This window comes from Rhinolophus hipposideros, assembly GCF_964194185.1.
Source record: "Rhinolophus hipposideros genome assembly, chromosome: 3".
Classification (NCBI taxonomy): Eukaryota; Metazoa; Chordata; class Mammalia; order Chiroptera; family Rhinolophidae; genus Rhinolophus; species Rhinolophus hipposideros.
The window spans coordinates 96,944,198-96,969,279 of NC_138049.1; the positions used below are offsets into that span (position 1 = coordinate 96,944,198).

At 45.5% G+C, this 25,082-nt stretch overlaps 1 protein-coding gene across 3 annotated transcripts in view; it reads left to right on the top strand.

The window, feature by feature from the left end:
* Positions 1-25,082, top strand: part of TRERF1 (transcriptional regulating factor 1) — a 190,898-nt gene that overhangs the window by 116,859 nt on the left and 48,957 nt on the right. For all 3 annotated transcript variants that reach the window (XM_081033312.1, XM_081033314.1, XM_081033313.1), the window contains exon 5: positions 12,993-13,107. The gene's annotated coding sequence lies outside the window, so the exon portion shown is untranslated. The remainder of the gene's footprint in view (positions 1-12,992; positions 13,108-25,082) is intronic.

Here is a 25,082-nt window from a genome sequence, read left to right on the forward strand (position 1 = left end):
TCTCCGCACACGTATCCTGGGGCGAGATGTGCTGGGTGCGCCCTGTGTGAGGATCACACGCTGGCAGGCACTGGGATTCCTTAGTACTCGGGGCTTCTGTGGATAGAGACTTTGTATCATGACTTGCAAGGCTCAGGCTCTACACTGGTGCTTCTCAACTTCCGTACTATTGACGTTTTGGGCCAGGTAATTCTGCGTTGAGAGGGGCTGCCCTGTGCGTTCTAAAATGTTTAGCAACATCCCTGACTTACATCCACCACATGCCAATAGCACTTCCCCGGTTGTGACAGCCCAATATGTCTCCAGACATTGTCAAATGTCCTCTGGAGGGCAAAAATCACTCCAGGTGGAGAGCCACTGCCCTACGAGATGGGAAACCCCTCCCACCACTCATGTCTCTGTCCCACCCACTGTGCACCTGCCCTGCGCAGGCTCAGCCCGCCTCAGGGCCATTCTGCTGTTGCTTGGAATGGTCTCTTCTCAGATCTTTTCAGATCTTCACTTTTCTTCTCGGTCTCAGCTCAACTGACACCTCCTTACCAAGGCCTTTCCTCGGTGCCCCATGTGAATAATCTGGTCGCTCCTTCATATTTTTATTTCTGTTTTATTCATTTTTAAATCATCCTTAGAATCTCTCTGACTTCATTTCCTTCTACTTTCTTCCTCATGCTGCCTATTCCAGCCATGCCATTGTTCTCCTAACCCTCAGTTGCATCAGGCACGTACCTGCCTCGGGGCCTGTGGCCTTGCTGTTCCTTCTGCCTGGGATGCCCTTCCCCCAGGTCTCCCCATAGTTCCCTCACCTCTTCTAGGTCGTTTTCCAGATACCATCTCAGAGAGGCCTTCTTTGACTGCTGCCCATTTCATGCTTTATTTTTCTTCATGGTATCCATAACCATCTAACATACCATGTCTTTTAATTATTTACTTTATATCCTGTTTCCCCTATTAAAATGAGAGCTCCGTGAGGACAGGGGGTTTTGTCTTCCTTGTTCACCATTGTACGCATAACTGCCCTAACATAACAGTGGACATTGGAAAGCATGGAGTGAGCTGGGCTTCTTGCTGTGAAGCCAGAAACTTAATGTGGATGAAGAGTCTGCTGTCAGGGTAAAATTATCCTCTCAAGCATGTTTTCTTGTGAATAGGGATATTTACAAAGCACAAAGTGATGAATTTGCTACTAGTTCTTTTTTACTAGCATGAGGCAGAGTTGTGACTGTAGCTGTGACTTAGATTTACCAGTCCTTAGTTGAGGTTTCTCTTTCCTAAGACGTACGTGCACTTACCTAAAAGGAGTTATTAGTTTGTCATTAATTATAAGCCACAGGAGGTCAGGACCACTGTTATGATGGCTCCCTATAAAGGGCCATGTTTAATAAGTGCTAAATAAAAATGTCTGCTGTCCCCTACTATCCAGGATCTTTTTATTTTTCATCTCTCCCTACTCCCATCTTGTTCTTTTGCTTTTCCTCTTACTGGGCTCTCTTCCTTATCTGCAAATCCTCATCCTTACCTCTATGACCCATAAAGATCCACATCTTCCAGAAAGCTGAGTGGAAATGAGTCAGCAGTATCTTCCTTTTTGGAGCCCAGGAAACCCTAAATATGACCAGGCGAGTTCCCAAGGCCCCCAGCGTGGGTAGCCTAACATTTTGAAATCCAAGGTCTTCCAAGAAAGCCCCACCACGTGTGACATCGGGCATCTGGCCAACCCTGCCGGCCTCCCCTCAGAGATTCTCCATCACACAGTCATGGTGCCAGTAATCCCACCCCTGGGGCTTCATGGAGGTTCTTGGGTTTCAAATGAACTCCCTGTTTTAGGGAAGACATCCAGGAGAAGGCACAACCAAGCCCCTCTGAATCCTGGCAGGGGTTACCGGGAAGGCTCAGATTCGGAGGTGACAGATCAAGAGAGGTGGGTGGGAGAGTCAGAAGGGTGCAAAGAAGACCCTGTCTCCAGCTTATGTAACCACTCCAAGAAGAGAGAGCAGTGGGGCTCCCTCCGCAAGTGAGTTCCTGGCTGCTTGTCATGTGAAGAAAACTGATGTGAACGACACTTTCCTCCTCTGCTTCCTGCCCTGCTTTTAAATTCTTTATATCTTGAATAATGTGAATACAGGAGCCTCATACTTGGAGTTATTTTTACAAGGTCTCCTCTGTGCTTCAGATGACTCAGAGCTGGAGCCTTCTCTTGAAGATGTTCCTTGGGAAGTGCTGGAGAGATGGCTGTGCCCTAGGCGAGCTGCGGGTCAGGAGTGGGTGGCCTGGTCCCTGACCCATCCTGGTCTTGCTTTTCTCTTGGAGCCATGTCCACGGGAGGGAGGAAGGCCTGGCTGAAGGCAAAAGCTTCTCCAATTTCCCTCTGCCCAGCCAGCCCTGCCTTTTTCTCACCATTCTTTTCCACTCCAGCAGAAAGTACCAGGCCTACTTGCCAGTTTAGAGAGGAGCAGAGGACACTGTCCCCAGGGTGGATGCTGCAGGCTACCAGTAGTCAAGGGGATTTGCAGGCCCCAGAAGGCTGGTGGCACTAGTCTAAAGGCATGAAATCTATCGGCGCAGTGGGCACCGTGCACCAAGAGAAAAGGAGGATTAGAGGAACCTATTTTCATATCTCCTGCCACCCCTCATGCCCGTTTGTTCTTTGAGAGTAGGGGCTGCATCTTACTCACTGTTTCTTCCAAACACCATGCCTGGCACGAAGCCCCATTGAAGGTGTGTTGAATGGGTCAATTAATGAAAGAAATCCCCCTTCCATGGGTAAAGCTGAACTGCCAGGATATGAGGATAGCAGGGACCCACGTGCCTGTGGGGGGTGGTCAGTTCGGCGTCTGCTCCAGAGGTGCGTGCCCAGACTTTGGCCCATGGACCGGAAGTTGTCATCACTCTCCGCGTACTCATCGTGTTGTTTGCCCCTTCATAAGCACTCTGAGAGACAGAGGTCTTGTTTCCACTTTAAAGGGGATCGGGGAGATTGGGTGGCATACCCGTTGCTGTGCAGTTAGGAACAGGCACCGCAGGATTATTCTGCCCTACATCCCCCGGCTCCGTGTCTGTTTCCCTGACGTGGCTGCGTTGCCCTGAAAACTCAAGAGACTCTGGAAGTAGAGCCTTTCCTGCTTTTGGAAAAGACTCCACGCCCTCCTCCATTCACAGCTGTAGTGCCATCCTTCTGGGAACACCAATCCTTTCCCTTCTGCTCTGCCTGTAGCAGAAGAGCTGGGTCTTACCCATCCGCTGCCCAACAGCCCTTGGAGGAATTACGGTGGCAAGGCCCCTCTCAGACTCCTCTCCTCTGATGGCTTTGGAGAAAGGGGGACTATTGGCGAATATCCCTTTTTCCTCCTGCAAATCTGCCCTAGCCCCCACCTCCCTTTCCTGCTGTCTTCTCCCAGAACACACAGCTCTCAACTTAAAACCTAAGTCAATCATTTGGAACCCAGAATGCATTTTCCCGTAGAAGTCGCTTGAACTTCATGCTTGGTCTCCTCGTGAATATCTGAGATAGAATATTAATAACACTGGCCGAGTAGAGAACTAGTGTTAACAGTAATGATTCCGTTCATTCATTCATTCATAATAAGTCATCTCCATCGGTTGCCTAGAAGACTGCAGCAGCCTTGTAACTGGTCTGGCCTTTCTGCTCTTGTCCTCACATAGTTTGTTCTCCATGTAAAAAGTTTAATCAAACCCATCTCTCCTCTGCTCAGAGCTGTCTAGTGTTTTCTATCCCTGCTTCCTGGCCCCTGCCTGCCTCACTGACCTCACTGCCAGCCCTCTCCCCCTCCACCAATCTCGTTTCACCAAAGACCCCAACACCTGCTGTTCCCTCTGCTTGGAACTCTCATGCCTCCTTGAATTACCTGGTTCAATCTCAGTTCATTCAGGTCTCTGCCCAGATGTTACATCTTCAGGGGACCTTTTCTGGTCGCTCTTCAGATAGGTGACATCAGATGACTGTTCCCCCATCGCTCCTCTGTGCCCTTACCCTGGCTTATTTTTCTTCATACACCGTTACGCTACTTGTGTATTTGTTTACTTGTGTACTCCTCACCAGAATGTCAGCTCCACATGGGCAGGGACCTGGTTTCTTTTCTTTACTGTTCTATTTCCAACATGAGAAGACTACCTGACATGTAGTACATGCTCAATAAATGCTTTTAAATAAATAGATGCATGAACAAATGAACAAATGCTGCTGTCTGCACTTGACCAACAGGCAGACTTTGGTTGCCCGTGGAATTTATCACCCATTCCAAACAACAGTGCTAAAAATGAATGTGTGCCTTTCTTAGCCCATGGGATTCGAAGTGTAGGGACTTCATTCTAGTAATGAGTTCATAGATTATGAACCAGGACTTCTTATTCTGCATTCTTGTCAAAAATAGACCCCTGTTGGCTTAGGGGGTCTGAATTGAGCAAAGGAGGGGGCGGGGCACTTGGGTCTCATGAGTCTCCTGCCTCCAGTTTTACTGAGAATGATGTTTTTCTCGACTCCTTTAGAGCAGGGTTTCTCACGTTGGCACAACTGACATTTTGAACCAGATGTGTTGTTGTGGGGCTGTCCTATGCATGACCGGATGTTTAGATGCCAGCAGAACCCCCTCCAGCTCTGACAACCAGAAAATGTCCCCAGACATTGCCAGGTGTCCCTGGAGGGGCAGAATCACCCCAGATTGAGAACTCCTGTGCTACCTACCATATGCTGGAAGCCCCTCACAACAAAGAATTATGCCACTCCAAAAATCAGTAGTGCCAAACTCTAGAATACTGCTGTCCAGTTGAATTCTCTGCAATGACAGAAATGTTCTGTTCTATGCTGTCCAACATGACAGCCGCTAGCCACACTTGGCTAGTGCAGCTGAAGAACTGAATTGTTATGTTTATTTCATTTTAATTTAAATAGCCCCTGGGGGCTCGTGGCTACCATGTTGGGCAGCAGAGCTATAGAGAGACAGTGCTACTCAGAGCAGTGTACACATGACTATCTGGTAATAGCAGAGTCAGATTCAGCACACCTTGGATTTGGACTAAGAGTCTACATTTCTAGTAAATTCCTAGGGGATACTGGGGACCACGTTTTCAGTAAGATGACCTAAGTCTCTAACCAAGAGTATTTTGTACGTGTAAACACAAAAATGACATTTCTGCCACCTGGAAGAGATTGTGAAAGGACACCGTGGCATAGTATAGGGCGATGGGGAAAATAAGGTCTGTGGAATCGGACAGTATCCACTGTTAATCGGCTGTGTGCCCTGAGCAACTTACTTAACCTCTCTGAGCCTCAGTCTCCTCATCTCTGAAACAAAGCAGTGATCATTCCTTCCTTGCAGTGTGATTCTGAGATACTGTATTTGAAAGCACCAAGCTCAGTACCTGGCATACAGGGAGTACGTGGCACAGGGAGTACTTGGCACTCAGGGAATAGCTGCAAGTGTTCATTGATTCATCTAAAGTAAAGGCATCATTTACACCATTCAGCCCTGGCATTGAGGCCATGCCGGTGACCCCCATGTCAGAATAATCTCAGAAGTCCTTTTATAAAGCAGGTCCCTGGACCCAGCAGAGGCCTGCTGAGTCACACTCTGTCATGGGGGGGCTCAGGAAGCTTTTTATTTTTTCAATTGAGGTAAAGTTCACATAACATAAAAGTAACTGTTGACCATTTCAAAGTATATAAATGTGTGGCATTTAGTGCACATACAGTGTTGTGGGACCATTACCTTTGCCTAGTTCCAAGGCGTTTCCATCACCCCAAAAGGAAACCCCAGGCCCACTGAGCAGTCACATCCCATTCTCCCCTCTCCGCAGCCCAGCAACCTCTGATCTGCTTTCTGCCTCTGTGGACCTACCTATCCTGGGTGTCCCATATAAAAACAGTCATACCCTGTGGGACCTTTTGTGTCTGGCTTTTTTCACTTAAAATGTTTTTAAGGGTCACCCATGTTATAGCATGTATCAGTACTTCATCCCTTTTTATGGCTGAATAATATGCCATTGTATGGATAGACCAGATTTGTTTATTAGTCAGTTGATGGACATCTGGGTCATTTCCACTTTTGTGGCTATTGTGAATAGAGCTGCTTTGAACATTCGTGAACAGTTTTGGGGGGTGTTGAGTACCTTCCCCTCCCCCCATTTCTTTTGGCTATGTACTGAAGAGTAGAATTACGGGATCATATGGTGATTCCATGTTTAAGGTTTTGTGGAACCGCCACACTGCTTTCCAAATTGGCCACACTATTTTCCCATTCCTACCAGGAAGGGTTCCTACTTCGCATTCTCACAATACTTGTTTGTTTTGTTTTTTCATTCTCTGGCCAACCTAGTGGGTACAAAGGGAAGGTTCGGTCTTTTTTTTTTTTTTTAATACATTTTATTGGGGGATATTGGAGAATAGTGTGTTTCTCCCAGCTCCAAGTTGTTGTCCTTCAATCTAGTTGTGGAGGGCGCAGCTCAGCTCCAAGTCCAGTCGCCGTTTTCCATCTTAGTTGCAAGGGGTGTAACCCACCATCTCATGCGGGAATTGAACCGGCAACCTTGTTGTTGAGAGCTCACGCTCTAACCAACTGAGCCATCCGGCCACCCTGGGAAGGTTCATTCTTAAGTTCTCCGGGTGGTCTCTATGGACACGTAAGTGAGAGAACCGCTGCATGAAGGAGAGTTCACCCTCACAGCTAGTTAAATGACAGTCTGCTTTGCACAGCATTGTGGGACTCGGTTGAGCAGTGCTTTGGTTGGGCTGATGAAACCATCAGGTAATTGGAGTTGTTGCTTCGTGTACTGTTTAAGAGGTTGGATTTTTTTCCCCATACATCTTACTGTCTTAGTCCATTTGGGCTGCTGTAATGAAATACCACAGACTGGGTGGCTTATAAGCAATAGAAATTTATTTCTCACAGTTCTTGAGGCTGGAAAGTCCAAGATCAAGGTTGTGTCCTGGTGAGGGCACTCTTTCTGGTTGGTAGCTGTTGCCTCTTCTCTTTGTGTCCTCACATGGGGGAAAGGGCTAGGTTGCTCTCTGGGGTCTCTTTTATACAGGCACTAATCCCATTCATGAGGGTTCCCCCCTCATGACCCAAGTACCTCCCAAAGGGTCTATCTCCTAACACCATCACTTTTGGGGTTTAGGTTTCAACATATGAATGGGGGGCGGGTCACAGACATTGAGACCATAGCACTTATTCCCTCCCCTTTACTAAGAGTTAACTGAGTGAGTAGGGACAGCTTGCTATTGGCTTGCCCTAGAAAGGCCAGATCAGCGTGGGTGGCTTGCCTCCCATGAATGACTTCTCCCACCCCAGTGCCCCATGGGTGAGTTTTTGCAAAGCATCTATACTTACGGCCTGGTGCTGGCCTGGAGGGCCTGTCCCCGCACTAACTGGTTTTGAATTCTTCCGGTTTTAATGCAATTTAATGTAAAGTTTTACATTCTACTGCATAGTATAGCTGGGCCTGTTTTATTTTTTATTTTTTTAATTAGGGGATTTCACCCCAAATATTTAAGTGTATTTCGGGAACACATCAGGTTAATCTGTGGCTCTGAGGATAAAGGTGATAAACTAGGGTTGGTAGACAGGTGTGTCGGGGGAGGGGCTGTAGGAGAAGCACTTACTGAATGGGAACAGCATTTCTCTCTGACAATGAGGAGTTTGTTTTCCTCTTCAGAATGTCTTCACGTTTAATCTCTGGGGTGGAAAACAACATTGAAGTTATACATTGTATCCCCACGAGCAAAGGGAGCAAGGTCCTACTGTATCTCCCTGGGCCAGTGGGAGGTAAGCCCAGCAGCACCTGCGGCCTCCTTGAGTCAGCAGTTCTTACCGGTGGCCACATATTACAACCAGCTGGCAAGCTTTAAACACTTATGTCATAGGTTTGTGGTAGAACCCAGGCATCTATGTTTTGTTTTAAGCTCCCTGAGTGATTTTGATGTGTAGTCAGGATTGAGAACTGCTCTGCTAGCCCGTGGGACACAATGGTGAAAACTTCAGTGCCCACACCCTAGTAGGGCTCATAGTCTGGAGACACCAACTTGTTTGTCACATAATTCATTACAACTGTAATAAGTGCTGCTGCACATTTAAGTTTCTGGAAGGTCAGAGAAGTCTCACTGATGCTATAACTTGAAAGCTAACTAGACATGAAGAGTATCCTCGTTAGAGGGACCAGCATGTGCAAAGACCCTGGGGTAGGAAAGAGCTTGGAGTGTGTAAAGACCTGCAAGACAAGCTGGTTGGAGCTGTGAGTGGAGGTGAGAGGGCTGAGGAGGGTAGAGAGTGGATGGTGGCCTGCCATCCATTGTCGGCCTACGATGAGCCCATCTGATGTGCTCGCAGTGTTTGAGTGTCTCTGGTATTGATGTGAATGGCCCGGCTTCTGTGTTCTGGAATAATCAGGTGCATAAAAGCCTGATTAAGGGATCTGCCTTTATCGCATAATGATCTGAGCAGGAACCACCTCCTCTAGTGCATGCAAATTATTCTTTTCCCAACCTCCATGGGGGTGGGAATGGGGCAGCAAAAGAAGAGGAGAGGGGATGGGAGTTTTCCCCACATCTGGAACATTTTCAGGCTTCCCTGGCTTTTTGGGGTGTGGGGTGTCTCACTTGAAAATTAGGTCTTCTCCCATGTCACCATCATCTCTTCGTAGGAGAACTCACTTGACGGAATGATTGGCCCCCAAGTGACTAGAGTCTTAAGATTTCTCATTGCATTGATTACTCTCCATACTATTTCTTAGTGTTCTTAGATTCAGTCTACAAATTTAATTCTTCTTCCTCCTCCTTGTTTTCCTTTTCCTCCCCCTTCTCCTTTTCCTGCTTTTTAAAATCTGTGCCAACTTCTAATGTGTTGTAGATGGCATGGAAGGAATTCTTCACACCTCATTTGGCCCTGCTTTCCGTTTCAGAAGCTCCATAGTTTCTATCCTGTGTCCCGTCCCTCCCCCAGCTGAACCCTCCCCCTGGCCCAGTGGGATGTAAGCTGTTCTTTTCATTTCAACTGCCTTATGGCTAAAGAGAACCCTTTCTCTTTGGTTTGGGCCCCTTACTAGCCATTTAAAGTGTTCCTTTCTATATATTATTTTTTTCTCTCCCCAGGACTCTTACATCTTCATCCCCCCCTAAACTTTAGCCACAGTGTGGTAAGATAGCCTGAGTCACCGCCAGTGCAAAAGGGAAACTGAGGCCCAGACAGCAGTTAGGGGCAGTGGGAAGACTGGCCTTGCCTGGTGACTTGCCAGTCGTGGGTCCTTGGAAGGCACACAACCTTCCAGGGCCGTGTCCTCACTGGGAAAGAGATAAGTAAGATTTCCATCCCATAAGGTGGTGTCGTAATGAAGTAAAGGAAGACCTTCCGGGCTTCACATTCTGGCTCCACCACTCAGGTTTGTGGTCTTGGACAAGTCAGTGAGCCTCAGTTTCCTCATTTGTAAAACGGTGGTACCAGCTGTGACTCTGCAGCATTTTTTGAGCTATGTGTAGTCAGGATTGAGAACTGCTCTGCTATCCCTTGGGACACAGTGGTGAAAAAAGCAGACATTGCCTGTGCCCTAGTAAGGCTTGGAACTGTCTGGGAAATCCCAGCACCATGCCTGGCCTGTATGAGGCTTTCAGGATGGGGTAACTAGCTCTTCCATCTCCTTTACCATCTGGGACTTGGTTGTTTGTTCACGGGAATCCCAGTCATTCATTGTGGATGTAGAACTCCCTGCCCAGCTCCTGGGTGGAGCTATCTATAATTTCCCGGAGAGGACATTTGGATCCCTCCTAGGAGACTGAGCCTAGAGCCGATGAGTTGTGACTCAGTGATGGACAGCCCTGGTGTGGAGTGGAACTTCCAGCGAGGACTGCTCAGCACAGTGGCTGGGGATCCTTGTGGGCACACCAAGAAATGGTGAGTCATCAGGACCCCTGGTCTGTGATGGCTGGCCCTTCTGCCCTTGCAAAGCTACTTTGCAGCTCAGCACTGTCTGGGAAATTTGTTTTGTGGATTCCTGTTGATTTTTCTCATGGAGGGATGGGCATGGCTGTCCCCACTCACTGGTGTGCGGGGATAGGAACGCTGCCACTTACCCAAGGCCTGCTGGGAGCCAGGCAGTGTGCTTAGTGTGGGACTTATATGCTTGCTGACGATGTCCCTAGGACCACTGCAGGGAAGGCACTGCTAACCCGGAGTCACAGAAGATCAAGGCCAAAGGGCCAGTGAGGGATGGGGCCAGATGTGAACCCAGGTCTGCTTGGCTTCAAAGCCCATGTTCTGTACGTGAACTTGTATGATCTTTTGTAAAGTAACATCCACCATGAGGCTTCTCCAACAATAATTAATAATAGAATGTTTGTGTACATCCTCAAAGCCACACTCTGGGTCAGTGAGCACTGACTAATTTTTACCACTGGCCAAACTAATTTTTACCACTGGCCAAACTGGATTTCTCTTCAACCGCTGTTGAAGAGAAAATACATGAGTCCTAAGCTTGTTATAAAATAGGACAAGGTGACCGCTGTTTTGGTTGCCTTGTGCCAGCCTGGAATGAGGGAGAATTTAGCAGATATGCACCTTATTGTCCTGGTAACTTCTTGGGCACTTTTTGGAAAACGTACATGTCTTTAATGCTTTCCCTGAATATGACAGGGATGGAAGCATGGTGTAAGGTCAAGACCCTATTTGATCCTTATTAGAGCTTGCTTTCATAGCTAAAACGGGCCATGTTTCTTCTCGTCCCAGGACCTTTGTATAGGGTATTTATTGTGCTGGCAACACTATCTGCCCTGCCTGTTTTGCTTCACTAATTTATTCTTAGGGTTCAGATTAAAGACGAATTCCTTAGGAAAGACCACTGACCCTTTTCTGTGCTGGGTCTACCCCGTCATGTGCTATTCTAGCAGTAGCCTTACTTCTTTAGAGCATATCACTATTATAGCTATTTCTAATTACTAAAGTTGCTTTCTCCCACTATCCTGTAAGCGCCATGAAGGAAGGGACCACGTTGGCCTCAACTGCTGTATTCCTACTGCATCGCACTTGCGTGGTACATATTAGGTACTTAGTCAGCATTGGATAGATGAATGGATTGAGCTAGTTTACTTCATTTACTTTCCCTTAACTCCAGCCGGTAGACTTCTTAGCAGGGAAAGGGAATTTTAATTACCTGTTTACATGTCTCGTTTGGGCCTCTTTGAGGAAGAACCCATCTTGAGAACGCCAAGGTCTAGCACAGCACCTGACATACAGTAGGTGGCCAATAAAAAGTGACCACGTGGTGTGGTTGTCTAAGCTTAATGCTTGCCCATGAGACAACTAGTTCCAAGGACTGATTCATGGAGAACATTGGAGAGTTATTTTCCCATGTTGAGAGTAAGGCCAGCACATTTATTCATGGAAGCTGAGGGAAGTACATTCCTGCTTCCCACCCCATGCCATGGTCTGCTATTCAGGTTGCCAGTTACTGTATTGACTTATTTGTATATAAATAGTTATTTCCATAACCTTCTCTTCTCCAACATTCAGAGATAATGATATACAATCTTTGTAACATCACAGACATGGCTTCAAAAGCATTCTATTGCTATAGGAATGTTTATAATGTGCTTATCGCTAGTATTTCATGAGCAACAAACTCCCAAATTGCAGATGATTTAGCATTTGAAGCAGGGAGGAAGAGTGTATGTGTGTTTGCATTTTTAAAAAAAGACTTTGAAAAGAAATTTTTTTCTGCAGCGTTATCTTCTTGTAAAGTTTAAAATAAGCACTACTTAAAAGCGGAGAGTTTAGAGGAATGAGCACTTTCTCTTAAACATTCAAATGGGTGAAAATGACTTGTAATCTCTCCCTCAAGTATTAAGGCAACAGGCACTTAGAGGCTTTTTTTTTTTTTTTGAGCTGGCTGTCACAGACAAAGGATTTCTCAATTTTTTTTAAAAAATTATTTTTATAGCATTAAATAGTAGGAATGAACACCGGCAGCCCTCTTGACATTTTGGAAATGATTTATTTTCTGAAATGTCCCCGTTATATGTTAATAGATGACACTTTGTTCTTCCCATTCAGAGCAGTAGCTTCAGCTGGGGTTGCCATAGTTAGGGTTGGAAGTTCAAGGTGAAGCCACAACTTTTGACCAGGTTCCATGAGCCTCCTGCTCTGTTACCTGAACCCACTGCCTCTGTCCGAACACCACAAAGCCAGACTTTCCCAAAGTCCCTGCCATGACTCTTCTTCCTGGAGAGAGACTCACTGAACTCTGAACCAAGAGATCAGCAAGACATCGTAGGAAAGTCGCCCTCTGTGAACTTCTACTGTAGCAGTGCTTCTCGACTGTGGTTTGTGGGATGGTCTGGTCTGCAAACGGTTTACTGGTCCACGAGATAAGTACAGATTTTAAGAGTAAGCCCTTAGAAACTCTCATACCGATTTGACAGAGTAATCGGTTGCATTGAATAATTAAAAAGTAGGCTTGTACTTTGTATGAACATTTTTTCATTTCATTTCTTTAGCAGTTCATTTTTATTATATTTTATAAAAGTATTCATTCGTGATGGATTAGAAATTAAAGACAACTGGTCCTTCATCACGAGTACAGTCGTTTGAGAAGCCCTGTGCTGTACCACTTGTAAGCTGCCTCTGCTCCCCCGTGGGACAGGTAGGCTGTTGAATGAATTTGGGGAAATCGCAGCACTTACCACATTATATTGTAATGAAACACGTGTCTGTCTATGCGTGTCTCTCTCTCTCCCTCGCTCTCCTGTTTCTTGAGAGCAGGGACTGCATCTAGTACATCTTCATAGCCTCATTCCTTACAGCCCTGCCTGGCACATTGCAGGGCGTGGGAAACATTTGCCTAATGCCTGCCTGCCTTCTCTCCAATGACAGGAGAGTGGGTGAGGCCAGCCTCGGAAACGCCCAGGGCTTCTGGGTAGTGTCTTCTACAGGCCGGTGATGGAGAGCTGGGAGCAAAGGATGAAGAAGTGACCTACCCTTCTCTCTTTCCCACAGAACCAGGTCTCCTTTTCCCACCTGCCCAGCAGCATGAGAGCAGCATGACCGGCCGGCCGCAGGAAAAGCCCCCAGAGCCAGACCCCCAACTCAACCATCTGCTGCGGAGGTCAAGGTGAGCTTACTTTTTTTCTCTTGGAAAGTTTAGGAATTCTCATTTTAAAACTCCGGTTGCTTTTGTAATCCCTCACCATGTGCTGGAAAAATGGGCTTTCCTGGGACATGGATAAACTTAGTGCGCGTCAGCCTAACGGGGAAAAACGTGCTCGTTTTGGTTCATGGAGAGGCCAGTGGTGGAGGAGATAGGACACTAAATTGAGTTTCTGGGGACTGAAGCTCTCATTATTCCTTCCCCACCTCCTGAATCTGGGACCTTGGACAGATCTTTTAGGGACTGGGGACCCAGGAAATTTGGGATGAAGGAATCTCTGGAACAGGATGGAATCAAAAGGACGGTCAGACTAGACTGAACCTCCTGTCCCATTCAGCTTCATAAGAGGCCTTAGAGGTTCAGCCAGGCCAATTCCCAGCCAATACTGAACAATGTGCATTGTTAGAAAATTCTTCTTACTGTTGGGGCAAATTCTTCCTCTCTGGGATTTCTGCCTGCTCACCTCTGCTCTGCCTGCTCATGGGGAACCACAAAGACTGGATTTTCACAGATTCTTTCACATGACCCTCTCTTCGGATTTGAAGATGGCTGTCATGACTCTGCTTCCTTTTTTGTATAAATTCTGCCTAGAGACTGGCGCCACTCACCTTGTCCTCTAGTTCCCCTCTGCGTAGGAAAGGACTTCATCACCTCCGGTGACTCACTCGACCTGTGCTGTCCTCAACAGAGAATCCTTCGTTCACCATTCATTAGGGCAGGTGGTCCTGGAATGATGTCATTTTGTTCAATGTCGTTTCAATATAATGTTGATGAGATGCTGTGAGAACTTAACTCTTGTTTATATCTATTAGCCTATGGTAAAATTGCTTTCGTTATATGTTGTTATGCTTAAAGTCACGGAACCTATTGGTGACATTAAGTGAGGACATACTATACTTTACTATAGCTATTAAGAGCCTCCTTTGTGACTGTCACTAGCTAGACTCTAGAGATACATGAGTGAACAAGAAAGATAGGGTCTCTGTCTTTTTAAAGACAAAATAGGTTTGGATCCTTAGAGGGAGTTGGAAATAAGAATTGAACCATTTCTGTGTGTTCCTTTTCTATATTTCATCTCTTTTCAATTTTTTTCTTAAATGTTCCATGAGTGAAAAGAAGGTGTATTCTCTAATTATTTGATATAGTTTTCCATGTACTCATATGAGCATCAAAATAAGTTAGTTCATTATGCTGTTCAAATCACCTACCATATGTCCTTTTCTGTTTTTGTCTGATTAATCTATCGGTCAGTTACTGAGAGAAGTGTGTTAAAAATGTCCCACTGGATTTGTCCATTTCTCCTCGCAGTGCTGGCATTTTTGCTTTATGTATTTTAAGGCAATGCTATTTGGTGCATAGACGTTTACAGTAGGTATACCTAATTGATGAGTTGGAGTTGGGACCATCTTGATGTTTTCCATTTTTTCTGCCTTTTTTTGTTGTTGTTGTTGAGGTGTTTTTCCCCCTCATTCCATTTTCCATCTTTTTATTCGGAAATTATATGTTCTGTATCTGTTCTTTCAGTGGTTACCCCAGCTATTCTAACAGGCATGCTTAATGAAGTATAAAATTAATCAGTGTCTTTGCCTTCCTCCCAACCAATACAAGCACCATAAACTATAATTCTAAAAAAAAACAAAAACTATAATTCAAAATAAAACCATCATTCTAACCACTGCTTCTCCTAGTTTATATACAGTTGTTATTTTGTGTTTTCATTCTGTCCTGTTTTGGGTTTTTTTTCCTTAATGGTTAGATATTATTCTATACAGTGTATAGATTTACCTACATACTTATCAGTATCTTTTCTCACCATTCTTTCATGAATCTGAGATCATTTTCCTCTGCCTAAAATAAATCCTTCAGCATTTTCCTTTAGGGAGAGTCTGTTGGTGGTGAACTCGCAAGTTTTTTCTCTTTTGGTTTGGTTTGGTTTTTGTTGGTCTCAAAATACCTTATTGTGCTCTCAGTTTTGAAAGGTAGCTTTACTGTCAGATGGGTACTAGATTTGTTGGGGTGATAGAAGGGAGGGGGCTGGGGGGGCAGGCTGAAGAAGTTGAAGGCATTAAGAAGTACAAATTGGTAGTTAAAGGTAGTCATGGGGATGTAAAGTGTAGGGAATATAGTCAATAATATTGAATAACTAAGTATAGTGCCAGGTGGGTACTAGACTAGTCAGGGGGATCACTTCTTAAATTATACAAATGTCTAACCACTATGCTGTGGTTAATATAAAATAATATTCAATGTCAACTGTAGTTGAAAAATTAGAAAGATGGGGGAAGGTGAAGGGGAATAAGTGGTCCAAATCTCCAGGTAAAAAACAAATTAAGTCACAGGGATGTAATGTACAGCATGGGGAATATAGTCAAAAATATGGTGATAGCGTGGTACAGTGTCAGATGGTTGCTAGGTTTATCATGGTGATCACTTCTTTAGGTATATAAATGTCAAATAACTATGGTGTACCCCTGAAACTAATACAATACTGTATGTTAGCTACATTTTTAATAAAAATATATTTTTTAAAGTAGCTTTACTGGATATATTCTCATAGGTCATTGAAGCCATTAATCCACTGACTCCGGCTGTGAATGTAGCTGTTGAGAAGTTGGCTGTCAGTCTAATTCATTTATAAGTCACCTGGCATTTCTCTCTCTTTATGTTAAAGATATTGTTTTCTTTGGTGTTCTGCAGCTTCATTGTCATGTAATTAGGTGTAAATTTCTCTGTCTTTATTCTGCTTGGGTTTTGTTAGGATTCCTAGAGCTAAAGATGGGTGTCTTTCAACAATTTTGGAAAATTCTCACCCTTTATTTGTTTGAATATCACCTCCTTTCCATTCTAATATCTCCTTCTGGAACTACAGTTAGACTTATGGTCGACCTTCTCATTCTATTTGTATCTCTTAACTTCTATTCATATTTTTAATCTCTGTGTCTCTGTGATGTCTGAACAATTTCTTCAAATATGTCTTCCATTTAACTAATTTACTCTGTCTCAAATGCTGTCTAATCCATCTGTTGAATTTTTTTCTTTTCACTTCCTTTATTTATCGTTTCTAGTTCTGGTCCATTATTTTTCTTGGTGGTTTTCTGGTCTCTTATTTCTTGCTCATATTTCGCAAATTTGTTTTTGTTTCTTTACTATATTGAAGTAGCTATTTAAAATTACAGAATTTCATGTCTAGTAATTCCAGACTCTGAAATCTTTGCAGGTCTGATTCTGTTGTCTGTTGGTTCTACTGGCTACAACTCACTGGGCTTTGTTTCCTGTTTTTGTTGTCTTCTGTGAGCTGCTTGTTTCTGTTGCAACTTTATCTTTGAGAATTATTTGAGTTATGGGTTGATGTTGATTTTTTCCAGAGAGGATTTGCATTAACTTCTGCTAGTTGTCTGGGGGCACCACCAACCAAAAATCACTTTCATTTTCTACCTAAGGCTTTTCTGGTTTCATAAGTAGCCTGAATTCAAACTGCAAGCCTGTGTGAGATCCAGCTTTTGGTTACAGATTTTCAGGAGAGACTTCCCCTCACTAGGTTTCCTTCTGTGTTGTGCTTTTATTTCTCATTCACTGAGGGTGGAGCCTTTTGGAGCCCCAACTTGAGGAGGGACCAGGCTTTTTCTCCTGTTTCCTGAATCCTGTGCATCTGCCATGGGGAATATTGAATCTCTAGGGTTTAGCAGGAATCCTCAGGGCAAAAGCCAACTTTGCTGCTAGATAACCTCCCAAGGTTCCTGCTTTGGGTTTGCTTTTGGTCTCTGAAGAATCCTTTCATTTGTACCAGCCCAGCAATGTGTATACAATTTTTGTATTTTAAATTTTATCCAGCATGTTAGTTACTTCAATTGAGAAGGTCAAGTAGGTATCTAGCTGAAACGTACATTCTTCTCCACTGTAGCCCTGTGGGATAATGACTGTCCTTGTTCACAGAAAAGTGACCCAAGGCTCAGAGAGGACATAGAACTGGTTATAGTCACCGGACTACCAGGTGATGGACCAGGAAGGAGTCTGTTCCTCTCCTATCCCCTTTCCCCACCTTTCCTCTCCCCAAAATAACCTTTACCGGTTTTTTTGTGTATGTTTTTTTTTTTTTTTAGGAATTAGCTTTATGCTCACAAAGGATATGAGCTCTTACCAGAACACTTTAAATAGCTGGACAGCTTTGTAAAATTTGTTTATGAATCTATTGTTTATCTTCCCTGGGAGAGGAAATGGCTTCTGCATATTTTGTGGCTTGTTTCTCTGGCCGTCACCAGCAACTTTCCTGCTCCCTTCCCATCCCACAAAGGTCTCCTGGACCTACAGCCAGATCTCAGGGCACTTCTCCAGATGCCAGCTTCCTCTTGTCCTCATGCTACTCTCTCCTTTTCTCTCTCTTCTCTTCCCTGTGCTCCTTCTTCCTCCCCACACCCTCATCCTTCCTGCTATTGGTTTTTCTATCTCCTGGTGGTGCCCCTTTCTTCCAAGGGGAGGCCTCAGAGCACAGTGATAAGAGACTACTGTGCTGGGGGGGCAGGGAAAGAGCTCTGCCACTTACTGGCTTAGTCTCTCTGAGCTTCACTTTCTTCATCTGTAACATGGGGACAATAGATGGAGCTATTCATAGAGCTCATAACACAAACTTGGAGCATTATAAGCACTCAGTCCATGGCAGTTAATGCTGCTGTGAATGAGAACAGACCCCTTCAAGGCCCATGCTCTCGTTCAGTGTTGCTTTTACGTTAACAGACTGGTTTATGAAATGTGGTGAAAATGGAGGCAGAAATCTAGGGTTAAAATGGGATTCCCAGCCTTACTATTATGTTCTCCAAACTGAGGTGTTTGTAAAATTAATATGAGGGAAAACAATACACTGCTCTGGCCAGTATTTGCATGGGTTCTGGAAATGGAACATTCCAGCATCTCCGTTCTCCCTCCCAGTGTGCCCTGTCATGGAGCCATGAGGGGCTGGCATCTCATGACACCACTCACTGGGGAGTTGTCCCTTGTGGAGCCCCCAGATCCGGGGATGGCGCAGCCGCTCTGCTGGACACATGTCTAGCAGGGGTTGGAGGAGTGGTCTTCACTGTCCATTTTACTTCCATTCTTATAGCTGTTGTGACACGTTTTATTTCAGACACTTCCTTCTAGTAAGTGGCTTTATATCACTCTCAAATTTGTATCACTTCCTGGTTTGATATCTATCAGGCAACAACTTTTTACAGCACCTGCTGTTTTAGTATTCTAGTTTTGTACAGTGGGCAAGTGGTATTAAAAAACTGCGTAGTCGTTGTAACTCTAAAATTACTCTAAAAAGTAAAGTCTATTAATTTAAAAGACGTTGTGACCAAAAAATGCACAAAGGATAAACCACCTTCATAAGATTCAGGGTCAGGTATCCTGAGTGTGTTTCCCAGGGGGACAGCACCGTGCCCTTGAACAGTCAGGGAAGGCTGGAGGAGGTAGACTGGAGCTGGCCCTCTGGGGGCAGGTAGCGTAGGGTGAGGCACTGGAAAGGAGCCTGGTGCATTCTGAGTGTAGCAGTGGTGTGAACTGAGGTGGGCCTTCTCACTGAGACTCAGTATGGTGCTTCCAGCCCCACAGATGGCCTCTGTGGCCCTTCTTGGAGAGCCATTAGCATATCAAAAGCCCTGAGAAGTCCTGCAATTAATGTGTGACTGCTTCACCAGGTTTCCCAAAGTGTGTTTGACCACTCATGGCCCATGAACATGGTAGTCTTGAGTAGATTTTGCCTTTGGCTTCTGTCTAACGATGCTTTGGTTCACTCCAGGCCACCAACTCATTTTTGTAAAACAGGGATTGGGGGAACTTTCTTTAAAAATGCAGTCTGTGAGTATGAAAAACATTTTTGGGACTAGACCACTTGTCTTCTTTTTCCAAGTATTGCGCAAATATCTAGAAGGGTGAGGGTTTCTAAGAGCCTGAGCATAGATGTTGCTGGAATTAGGGAGGGGCTTCTTTCTTCTCCACACTCCCAAGATCATGTTCTGGGTACTTGACACCCAGCTGAGGTGTCTGGCACAACTCCACCCTATCCCCCACCCCGCCTGCAAACCTCAGTCTAACAGCCTCTGTCCTGATGATGATTCATGCTTCCTGTCCCTCCTCCATTTTAGTTATTCAGAGCTGTGAGCCAAGATTGACTACTTGTATCATCCAACTGGCCTTACCCATGGGGAGCTCAACTGGTAGATGAAATATTCTTCATTGGGTGATACCCCAGGTTGAGTTCCTGTTTGCCAAACCCTTCACAGTGAAATGAGGGGTTGTCCTAGATGCAGATGTGGAGACCGTTTCCAGAACCCGGAAGTCGGGACACATCATGTCTGGGGCTATCTGAGGAGTATGGGGAGCTGGGGTTATTGTGGGTATAGAGATAAGAGGCACCCAGACAAAGGATTCGTATGCTTGCACAGCCATGTAAAAGCCCGTGGGAATATGTTACAAACGGAGTCATTATGAGGTGCTTGGACATTGACCCCCCATCTCCTTCTTACTGTTGGGTGATCTACCTTTGAAAAGTATTTTTTAAATATATTGTACTAGTCACATACATTATTCTTTTTTTTTAAATTAAAACACTAGAGCTGGAGCTCAACGCTCCTCGGATAAGTTCTTCTACTCACTCTCTTCTCTTTTTCAAAAGATGGCAGAACTGAGACTGAAATCTAGGTGTCCTGACTCCCGGCTCTTTCTTCCCCCCCACTAGGCTGGGATCCTTAGGGATCAGGTGGCAGTGGTGGAAAACCCTACTGCCTCAGTAGACAGGCAGGGACCTTCTCAGGGAGCCCTTGTAGATCAGAGCCAGAGGGACCTTCGTGCAGCCGACCGGGTCCAAGCTCATTCTGTGGAAGCTAAGTCTGAGGCGTAGGGAGGGGAAGTCATTTGCCCAACAAGGTCACAGGGCCAGTCTCCTTTTCTGTTTGGTCCGGGTTATCTCTATATTGGGTTTGCATTTCCTGAATACATAGCAACTAGGTGGGAGGTAGGGGTGGAGGGCAGGGGAAGTGGGCTTAAAAGAACACTGTCTGAGAATGTTTAAATTTCCTGTGAGTGTCCCATGAAGAAGGAGATACTTTGTGAGCACACAATCAAGAGGACAGAGGGAGACTTGGTTTAGGTCTATAAGACCAAGAGTGGAGGGAATAAGGAGAACAAAATGAGAGCTATTCGGAGAAGGCTATGACATTTTTTCCACAGAATAGAAATTAATAGGAGTTTGTTTCTTTGCACTTCCATGATGCCTTCTTGTTTGTATTTTTTTGGAGAACTCTCAAGTCACTTGGGGACTCTGGTCTCATTTTAGTGGCAGTGGTTTTGTGGTTGCTGGGGGCTCTTTGGTCAGGGACCAGAGGCCTTCGGCTCTTATCTCCCTCAGGTTTGCTTCTTACCAGCACATGTGATCCTTTGGCAATCTCTTTCTCCCTCGGAGCTTCCACAACTTAGCTCAAAATTGGAATAAAACTTCCCGATGAGTCTGCCTCACAGAAAAACAATGGGTGTGAGCGGTGCCCCGCAAATGCCTCATCTTTTCTTCTCTAACATCTGCGAGGCTGACTGAGCTCTGAGAGTGTTAGGAGCTTCCACTGGGAAGGGTCTCATTTCTCCATCCAATCAGGTAGCAGATGTGGGCCTCCAAGGCCACCCCAGGCCTGCTTCCCTGGAACAGCTCTGCCAGATAGTGTGTCCCAAGTTCCTTAAAGGGGCCCATTGTTTAAGCAGGCCACGAGGCAGATATGGACAGAGTTACTGCCAATTTTCTAGAATCTTTGAGAGCTGGAGGGCCCCCTTGAAACAGGAAGGGAAGTAGACTGTCTCCTTATCTGGTGTCATGAGGGAATGAAATGACTCTTTCCGGGTAACTGGGGCACACCCACTTAGATTTTTTTCTTTAATGATAACCAAAGATATTCTTAAGCATTAGATGGCCACTAAATAATGACTTATCTTTTCCTCTTTTGGGGTCTTGAACTGCTTGAGAGCTAGGCCCCAGAAAGCAAAACCCTCCTTCATTACCAATAGCCATGTTGGACAAGTTGGCCTGACCAAGGGCCACATTCAGAGCCCTCCGTAGGTACCTCCTAAATTGCACTGAGCCCTGGAGAACTGTAAGCTTCTCTTGCAGAGGCCATCCTGCCCCAGAAAGCTTCCTTCAACCGTGAGCAAGTCATGTGAGCATCTGTGTACACTCTGTTTATTTCTCTGCCTGGGGAATAGTACACTAAATGCACTTCAGCCTTTCCAATGTCTCTCGGGCTTCATTATAGATACAAGTGAACGTACCGTGATGTAGTAGTGCTTTTAGGGGGTAGCAGGGCACGTGAGGTTGTTGGTCGCTGTCCCAAAGGGCCCAGACCACTGAGGTTTTCCAGTAGATGGTTTTTCTCTCTTCCTTTCTGAATCCACTTCTGGCAGGTCCCGCCCCTAAACACCATTCTCCTAATTGAAACAAAAGGAGGACTTGAAGGTTGCCCAGGAAACAAATAACTAAACTGATTCAATCACGCCTGAGTCATTGAGCTTGATCTATGCTGTACCCAAGTCAAAACAAAACAACAGAAAAGCCCCATCCCAGGTGGTGAGCCTTTACGAGACTTCACTGGGTACCACACACGTTCCGTGCGTTCTCTGTTTAATCTTCACAAAATCCCGGACCATTCGGTATAGTTGTTCCGTTTTTACACATGTCAAAATTGAGGCCCCAAATTTTTTTTTAAAAAAAGGTTAGGTCAGCCTGGAAGATTAGGATTTGAACTCCGGTCTTCTGACTCCAGAACTCATGGTCTTGGAACTTCTGTGAGGAAAATGCTTGTTACATAACCCCTTTGTCTCTCTCCGTGAGAAGTGCCTGATGAATAAAAGCATTTTCCAGGTAGTGGGAGCTTAGCCCTTAAAGCCTAGGAATAGAAAGGTTTTTGGTCTAAAGGGCATCCATTTCTTTTTCATAATTCCGAGTTAGCTCTCTTCTACCCTTCAGAAGTCAAGGATAGAGCTGGAAGGATCCAACAAGGGGGAAGTAGTAACATCATGCTAATCAGATCTGCAATGGGTGAACCAGGGCTGCTGAGAAATATCAGAGGAAGCCTCCTCCTGGCGTCAGAGGTTTGGAGGCCTAGCCCTTTGTCACTAATTGTGTGGCCTTGGGCAGATCATCCCCTGCATATGAATAGACTCAACTTTCAAGTAAAGAAAATAATTCTGACCTTACAGTTTGTAGTGGGAACAAAATATAAAATAGTGTATGCCTGTGCTGTGTACGGTGCTTTCCAGAATGTTCCTATTGGCTGTAAGGACATTCACACCCTCCCATGAACCCTTCAGTGTCTCTATCAGAGACTCCACATTGGTCCAGAAGATTCCTGGCTATGGGAGGCCTCGTCAGCTCTGAGCTTCAGTGACGTCAGGCAAACACACCCCGTGGTCCCCAGGGCAGGTCACATTGCATCTCTGCATGGATCTCCTCATCCCAGGGCTTTTAAAAAGATGGAGCCATGAGCTTCTTAACTCTTCTGTTCAAAAAAGAAAAGGGAGAAAAAAAAGAGAGGGAGGGGATAAAAAATGATTCTCTTTAACCTGTGGCTTTTTTCTTTCTGCCTCCTTGCTGTGAGTGGGATTGCCAGTTAACTTTCTTTTTTTTCCAATTAAAAAAAATGGTGTTCTGGGTGGGTGATGGAACATAATATTTAGACATGTTGAAGTGACAGCTGATGGGTATGTTGTCAACACACCCTCACCACAAATCATGTTCCAAGGGTAGGTGGGGAGATTTGTGTGTAAATGCGTGTGTGCCCAAACACACTTGGATTATTTAAAGTGACTGGGAGGGTCCAGTGACCCTTAATCAAAATCAGTTCCTGTGGAAGGTTAGCCCCAGGAGATGGTCAGCTCTTCAAAGAGGGGGTGGAAAGCCGCCTTCCATTGTGAATTGAGGGGATCTTTGTGTCAGCCTGTGGAAGCAGAAGGTCTCTCCTCCCTCCCTCCTTTCCTCTCTCGTGTCCTTAGCACCCAGTGGGCGCCCTGGCCCCGTTTTCACTGACCCCTGAAGACAGTTGATGAGGCACTCCTCCCAAGAGGTATGATGGTGGCAGTAGATAGAACAGTTGGGAAAAGGATGCTAAGTGGTATAATAAAGACATGTGGACTGAGTCCTAAGCCCATTCTTCCTTGCTTTCAAGACATTTTTCTTTATGGTCCTGCATTCACTTACCGCCTATTGTCAGGGGACTCACAAACCTCTCTGAGCCTTGGAGGCTTCTGTCCAGCTGCCTCAGTGACAGCTCCTGTTGTAGGTCTCAAAGCAAAACTAAACTTACAGAGTGCTACTCATCTTCCCAGATGTAAGCCTAACATCTAGGCATCATCTTGACACCCCACTCCTACACCCCCACGCCCATTCCGTCACTAAGTTCTGTCCGAGTCATCTCAAAATGCCCTTCTTACCACCCTCATCCAAGCTGCCTGGCCTGGACCACCGTGAAGCTAAGTCTCCCCATATCCTTGCTCATCTTCCCCCAGTCCGTTGTCTGCACCAGGGCTCCACAAACTAGGGCTCATGCGCCAAACCCCGTACCCAAGCCATTGCTTGGGTTTGTATGGCCCACAAGCTAAAAGTGGTTTGTACGGATGAACATTTGGAAATGTGGGAACACTGACTTTGAACATCCTTAAAGCAGAATGTTAGCCCTGTAAAAAAAAAAAAAAGTTCCATTCTTCTCATTAGTAGATATGTATTACAAAAAATTGTACTCAATTATTATTATAAGTTTCCTCAAAAAAGAAAAATTGTAGAAATCTGTTTTTTCTTTTATTATGTAAGTGTCTACAGCATAGCCTATATTTTGTCTCTAGGCTGTGGAGTCTAGAATATATGCTATCTGGCCCTTTACAGGAAAAGTGACTGACCCTGGTCTACACTGCGGCCTTTTCAAAAAGAAAATCCTGTCAGTCACACGTGCTTTTGTCTCTCTCTCTCTCTCTCTCTCTCTCTCTCTCTCTCTCTCTCCTCAGAACACTGTCATGGCTCCCCATTGCTCTTAGCATAAAGGTAAAACTCCTTACCCTTGAGAACCCGGGGCGGTCTGCTCCTCCCCACTCACCATCCTTGACCCTCCATTCCCACCACTCTGGCCTTCTTTTCGTTCCTTATGTCCACCATGTCCCCACCTGCCACAGGGCCTTGACTCTGTCTGGAATGCAGCTTTCCACGCTCTGTTTTCCCTATTTTAGTGACAGAGATGGCTACATCACCTTTACCTGTTCAGAGGGTCCTCCCCTGACCTTTCTGCTGAGGTCATGGCTCTTCATTAGCCACTCATCACAGTCATAGCATTACATTGGACCATGTGTGACACGCCACAGCGCGGACAGCAAGCTGACACCATGTCATGTACCCATTAAATCCACTGCGCCTGGTACAGAGAGGGCACTCAGTAAATATCTTGTTACAGTGACTGGCTGAGAATTAGGGGAAGACTTCATGAAAGATGATGTTACGGTTGAACAAGACTTGTAGACCGAGAAGATGGCGAATAGGAGAGAGATTTCAGGCAGAGAGACCAGCATTCTGGACATGGCAGCTCTCTAGGTCAGATGCTCAGGGTGTGTATGTGTGAGTAGCTGGGTGAATGGTTGGAAAGGTAGGTGAGGCCAACTTGTGAGGGGCCTCATGTACTAGCCTGAGCTGTTCGGATGCTTCTCCTGTTGGCAGAGGGAGCATTGTGGGTTTTAAGCAGAGGGGTGGAGGGGCTGGAGGGGGTGAGGCCAGCTATGAAGACACTGTACCATAGACGAGGCAGCGGGGATGAGAGAAGATGGTCAGGGAAATGCCGTGGATGTCAACGGGAATTGATAACCTGTTGGAAGTGGTGGGGAGGTGGGCTCTTGGGGTCCCAGGTTTCTGATTCAAACTCCTCCAGTTCTTAAGGTGTGTGAAAAGA